The sequence below is a fragment of the Petromyzon marinus genome, chromosome 38, assembly GCF_048934315.1.
Source record: "Petromyzon marinus isolate PM22_M1 ecotype Great Lakes invasive population chromosome 38, UKy_Petmar_22M1.pri1.0, whole genome shotgun sequence".
Classification (NCBI taxonomy): domain Eukaryota; kingdom Metazoa; phylum Chordata; class Hyperoartia; order Petromyzontiformes; family Petromyzontidae; genus Petromyzon; species Petromyzon marinus.
The window spans coordinates 5695843-5702660 of NC_133704.1; the positions used below are offsets into that span (position 1 = coordinate 5695843).

General features: G+C 47.0%; 1 protein-coding gene across 13 annotated transcripts in view; it reads right to left on the reverse strand.

Moving 5' to 3' along the window:
* LOC116950050 (uncharacterized) overlaps window positions 1–4963 on the reverse strand; it is a 75916-nt gene extending 70953 nt beyond the window's left edge. For 6 of the 13 annotated variants that reach the window (XM_076072592.1, XM_076072588.1, XM_076072586.1 and 3 more), the window contains exon 1: window positions 4718–4959. The gene's annotated coding sequence lies outside the window, so the exon portion shown is untranslated. Of the gene's footprint in view, window positions 1–4717 lie in introns of all 13 variants that reach the window. The other 7 variants (XM_076072591.1, XM_032967441.2, XM_032967442.2 and 4 more) reach the window with 6 other exon arrangements.
* Window positions 4964–6818: the final 1855 nt, after the last annotated feature.

Genomic DNA, 6818 nt, shown 5'->3' on the forward strand with positions numbered 1-6818 from the left:
TAATTCCCAGCAGTTAGCATCCCAGCATTTCGAGCAAACATTGAGCAGGCATATAATAATTCGATTTCATGAACCGCGAACAGGATTTAAATCAAGATTCTATTTGTTTTTGGCATCGTGGTGAATGCAGTAGCTGTAGGCTGAGGGGATGTGAGCCGATCACATATGACATATCCAAATGAAACAACGTTCGATTATCATGTGCGCAATGTGATGCGTGTATCGGTGTATCAATACAGGGCTACTATTGTGTAGAAGCCTAATTGTCCGCAGTTTTTCAAGAACACGCATTTTTTTTAAGTTGAATAACAAGTTTATGAATGATAATCTATCTATATAAAAGGGAAATTTGTGAATGTGTGTCTGTTCAAAATGGGTACTTTCCAGACTGTACACCATGCAAAAATTATAAAAATAGACTTTTGTACTTTTTTTTTTGGGGGGGGGGGGGCATTAATGCATATATTTTGCACGGCAAGTGAGCTGTGACGTCACATCTGTCATGTCACTCGCAAATGCAAAAACGTCACCCACCCCCCAACCCTCCGCGGGTACAGTGCCATACAAATGTGTTGCAGGTCGAAGGCATTCTTCGCGCAGCATTGGTTTATTATTTGAGTCGTTTACTGCCGTACGCACCCTGAAAGTTGTCTGAAGTCTGCAGAAAGCGCGTGTATGTGTAACTATGGACGCGCGCGCGCGTGTGTGTGTGTGTGTGGGGGGAGCGGTAGTGTAGTGCTTAGCGCGCTGCACTACGAACCCGGCAACCCGAGTTCGATACCCGCTCACGGCCACCGCCGGTGACCATTATTTGAACCGGTCCTGGGCCTCCTCTAGGTTGACTCAGCCTCAAACAAGTAACTGGTGTGGTGTGTGAACATCGCCATTGGGGAGACAAAGGCGGCCGGGCGTGGTGAATCCAAGTCCCGGGCGAAGCCGGGTAGTATCGCTAGTAGAGTATAAGAGTGGTGACTCTTAGCCATGGCTTAACATCAGTGGTGAGTGATATTGCAAATGGTCCTGGGCCCCTCCCTTCACCAAACCGCATGGACCAGGGTGGGGAAGTATAGTTAAATAACTCTCAAATCAACATGGTATTCAGCAGTGTAATGCCAAAGGTCTTCATTCAGCAGTGTAATGCCAAAGGGATGTAAATAGTTATATTGTTAATGCAACTATAATCGGTTACGAGCTATACAAGTCTTAAACATTACAGGTTTGGTTTTGGAGTTTGGTGAATTCTCATACTGTACAGAAAATCCAGCACACTGCTAGTAGTTAAGCTTTTTTAAAAAAATGTAATTCTTACAAAGGCAACATACCTAAATCTGGCCCTAAGGAAATCCAGTACACTGGTAGCTTAAGTTAAAAAAATAATGTAATGCTTACAAAGAATACATACCAAAATCTGGCCCAGGGCACGGGGTTGGGTTATGGGAAGGGCTGCTGTAATTTATGGGAGGCATTTTGCAACAATTACATTTCACAGCTGGAAAACCTGGTCTGCAACGTGCTAATCACAGTAAATCAGCCACACATTAATTAAGCCTTAATTCTTTGTAACAAATATATTGAAGTGAGGTAATCGGCATGATTAAATCTCCACCCGCTGCGGGCTTTTCTTGGCCCGAGATGTTGACGGGCGCTCAGTTTGGTAAAAGTTTTGCGGCATACATACATTCAGCGTATGAAAATGTATGAGATTAAATATCTGTAATCGGCTTTATACAGGCTTACAGTCTTCTGAGATAGAATAAAAAACACATGAGCCCTTATCAGTTTCTCCCAGTGTTCACTGTCATTTCTGATAAAAACTCAAGGGACAGCTTAGGCATGTTTCGTACAAGCAGCAGCCAAAAACACCTAATGACAGCGACATTTTATTAAGGCAGAGCTAATGTTATGTACTTATTTTCTCTCAAAATCATGCTGCCCTTTGTCATACACGTAGTTTGGACCAAGTCCGTTTACTTCATTGTGAAAGTGAGAAACAATTAACTTCATGTTTTCAAAAATGTGATCTTGGAGGGAGGAAGCCTTACAATAACATTTTTTTTTAAATAATGTTGTTCATAAAGTGCTAACACGTGGCAACTGTTTATTGTATCATCGTCGTGGGTTACGGTTAAGCCACTGCTGAATTAAGTCTGCCACCCAACCGCGCGATGCTGCCATCCAATCACTTTGTTTACACCGCCGTGTTTACGCGTGCACGTTCACTCGTATATTTCTGCACAAGAGTGCGCGCCCAAATAAGAGTGACAACTCACGACGCACACCACTTCACAGCAGCTGCGTCTGCTTCGTTGACGACGTGTATTTATTTTAGCGTTATTTTAACCGCGTCTGCCATGAAAAGGGAGCCGACAAGTCACGATATGCAACCACGCCCATAGCCTATCGCGCACACCACCAACCCGACAGCTGCCAATAGCTCGTGGATATGATGGCATTGAGTTGGGTGGTGCCGCTTAAAATGAATTAAAATGTATCCTTTTAAAAAAAAATCGCCTCAACCGCACACCGTGGCAAATCTAGTCTGACCAGAAGAAAAAAAAGACGCTCGGTTGCCCACCCCCCTCCTCCTCCTTCTGCTACGCTGTTCACGAGTCAAGACTCCACACCACAACGCCCCTTTGAAAATATTTTAAAGCCCCCTCCAGAGAATACATATTGACACGTGCTTAACGACAACAAATCTGGGGCTATTTACGAACAGAAATTACGGAGCGCTGGCGCGATTTGGAGACGCTTACGGAAGTAGCGCGAGTTACGAACAACGTTGCGTTTGGCAGTTGCGCAAAAAATAATATATCTTGAGCGACCATAATGACATCAGCTACCGCATTGAGGAGAGGAAACGCACAGCTGAGATACGATATCTTGTTACCAGAGGGCGTATCCTTCATAGAGCACACGTACTTAGAACATTGTTGCGGCAATTCGATCAAGCAGTTTTAAGGCAAGCGTGTGCGTGGCATATTTCCATATTTGAGGAGGCTCGTGACAGACGCTACTGGGCAGTTTAGAGGCGGCAGTCGCCCTCCAACAACTGAGAAGCGACGCTCACAACAACGTGCGGAGCGCCGGGTGGATAAAATAAAACAAGTTGACACAGTAGGGGCGGGGGAGGGGGTGGTTATAGCTGGTGGTGCATCTACCGGTCATCTCAGTCAGACAACCCATCGGGCACTGATAGAGTCTGGTCCCGAGACCCCCTGTCGGCAGCGAGCGAGGCCTTCGACACTTCACGTGGCTGTCTCAGAGTGCACGCAGCCTGGCACAGGCGCCGTGGTGACGTCACCGTCACTTCGTGGCGAATTCCTGGTGTGGAATATTTGAATGACCATTATTTTACGTTAACGGCACCGGCAAGTTAATAAGCTACACGGTTAGACGTTAACCAACATCCGCCAATGGGCCACTTTGTGAAAGGCAAAACGATGTTTATTCGTAATTGAAATAGACTACCGTGGTCCACCCCCCCCCCCCCCTACGGCCTGTCAACGTGTACCGCCAAAGTCGAATCTAATCCCGCAAGAAAACTAGTCGACAAGGGGTGGGGGGGGGTGTGACACCGTCCTACGTGTGAAATATTTAATGATAGCCAATGGGCGTTCCGTTTTAGCCATAAAACAAATATGCTTAATAGCATTCACGTCTCCCAAATGTGTGCAAGTGTAACTTAACACCAGCCGTGACTTTGAAATCTAACTTTGGACTGGGGGTGAAACGGTAGCGCAGTGGTTAGCGCAGAATAAGAGTGAACCCAGGCAATAAGAATATGATGAGATCGATTCCTGGCCACGGCTAAGCAAAGTGGCAAGAGATAGTCGAGCAAGTCTCCTCCCCGGCTACACCTACCCGCGTGGTGAAGCATGGTCAAGCTTGTTCACTATATTGAATGAGCCGTCAACTTGAATACGTGGCTGTCAATATAAACGTTAAATAACGCGCGTTTCGAGCCTGCAACTTTTCTCAAACTCTCCGCAGACTGTAATATGGACAAAAAAAAACGTGGCTATTTAAAATGCCCGTTGGCTTTTGTTTATTGATCACGGAATTCACTTATTGTTAAAATAATGCTGCCAGTGCCACCCTTCCCCCCCCAAGGGATGGATAGGCGCGTTACGAGAGGGCGTCAAAGCGAGGAAGATGGAGCGACGGAATCTCGCTCGTGTGCAAGTTGCTAGGCGGCTTGTGGTACATCACCGCAGCATAAGCGCGATAAAGGCGGCGGCTTGGAGGGAAGGACGCCTTCATCCAGCAGTGGATAGACCCTGGATGACGGTTCATGTGACTGCAGCGCGTACGGACACGTACACGTCGCACGAACTATACTATACCGTACATACTTTTTTTTTGTACATTTCCAACAGAACATACGCACTCATGAACACCTTCTACGCTGCTGACGTTGACGCATTCAACTATCGTAAGATTGAACGCGGCGTTACAGCGTTATAACAGCATCGGTGGCGGTTACGGGATCGACCTGTTTCGGCCTGCCGGCAAAGGCATCGCCCAGCCCGGCCCAGCTTCTATCCGAGCCTCGGTGCCGCCCGCCGCCGCCCCCACCCCACCCCGAGCACGACTCGCGTAGGCCGCAGCCGGTGTCAACACGAAAAATCGGCCGCAAATTTCGCCGAACTTTGAATCAAAAACGCAAATCGACACAACCGCGCCCCCGTTCGCTATCAACAATCACGCGACTCACCCGGTCGACTGGCGATTTATTTACGGGCGAACAAGAAGACCCGGGGGTAAGGGAAGGCAAGGGCGGTGTTGAGTGTTACGGTGTTTCGCGGCGTCTCTCTCTCTCTCTCCACACACAACAACCACCCCCCTACCACTACCACCAGCACCACCACCCCTTCTCTCGTGTTGCGAAGGTAGGCGGGCGACGCATGGACCGGGTTACCCGGGTCTCGCGGCTTCAACTCGGAACCGGCTCTTGTCTCTCTGTGTCTCTCTCTGTCTGTCTCTCTCTCTCACGTGTGAGATCACTGCAGGGCCACAGATTGAAGTTGAACGGGTTTTTTTTTTAAGACAAAAAAATTGTGTACAGGTCTAAACACGCGCAACATACCCCCCCACACACACACACGTGTGTTTGTGGGGTGTGTTTTGTGTTTAGGAGGAAATTAACGATACGAACTAATGCTCGATTGAGGTTAATCATAATTGGCACCCATAACACAGGGGAGGGGGGTTGGGGTTAGATCGAGTAAATATACAAATGTGTCGTTAAAACCCGCCACCACCCGACACAGAACAACTAGTAAGGGTTGTCACGTAAACAGAACGTGGCCAATTCGTCACGAGTACAGCACACCGGCGTGTGTTGGAGAGCCAAGCCACAACATTTACAGAGTACGACGTTTCGCCAGTAATTACAACCAGCTTCATCAGGCGACAGCCATAATTGGCACCTCCGTCTGGAACGCTCTTCCGATATTCGGAAGCCGCTGGATGCTATGCTCTTTTAAGTCATCTAGATTGAAAAGGAATTTGTTTAGAACTGAAATTGTGTGTGTTTAGTTTGTTGTCCTTCTCCACGCACCTCCGATTAGCACGGCTGGCTACGTACGGTGCGAAAGAAGTTTAACATTCATACACACATATGACGTAAATATAATCAATAATACACATACCTGTCAACCCCTTATGAGCGCCTACCTTATTACAGACCAATCCAGACCTTATTGGTCATCCCGTGCCCGTTATAAATCACAACGTTCATCCTACAAAGTCTCATCACAAGGGATGTGTGAGCGACAACTAGAGTAGGAAAACTAAATTTCGACTTTAAAATTTCGTGACTGCAGGAATTCATATTCTACGGTTCTTTTTAATATATATTTTTTTATTTTTGACATTTTTTACTTCTGTTATTTTTTATTATTTTTATTTGATTTTCTATCTACGTGACTTTGCCGAAAGAACCATAGAACAGGGTGAAAACTAGTCCAAGGGTCAAAGAGAGACTTCGTGAAGAGTGGCATGGCCGCGCTCGGGGGTATTTAAAGGGGGAGTGTGAACGGGGGTTTCTGAGCGCACGGGGAGTTCGGGGTCCTCATCATCGTCGTTGCTGCCACCTCTTCTTCGTCATCATCGTCGTCGCTCACTATATAGATCCATAGAACTACACAGTTAGCATCGTCGTCGTCGCTTTATAGTCAACCAGCTGTATAGTCAGCCAGGGATAAGTAACAGTGACTGCGTCATTAAAGTCGTTAGCTGTATGCCGACGAGAAATAAATGAGAAGCCCTCTACAGTCCGTGTCTGAAGTCATTGCGTTCCACATATAACAACTGTGTAATGATTGTGAAGGCTTGGGAGTGGCTTCGTCCAGCGGTGGATTGACCATGGCCGTTGATGATGATGACATGCATCATAATATGGCTTGTAACGTTGCTTGTCCTCGGGGTTGGGCTGAAAGGATGGAAAAGAGAGCCAACTCAATTATTGCTCTCCCACCCCTCACCCCGCCACCTCCATCACCCCTTGTCTAAGTCATCCCTTTGGGCAGATCTCATGTATGTTGAACTTCTTTCGCACCATACGTAGCCAACCGTGCTAATTGGAGGCACGAGTGAATGACAAACTAAGCCCTAAAGAAACTGTTCTGAGGAAATTAGTTTGCAATCTAGATTTAAAATTGCATAGTTCCAATGGCGTCCTTATTTCGAAAGTGAAGAGCATTCCAGACGGCCGCAGAAGCTCATCTGAAAGTGCTCTCGATGCGGTGACCGTCTTTGTTCGATGGCTAGCCAAAAGCCTGCTGCTGTAAGAATAACCGGAGTTCGCGTGATGG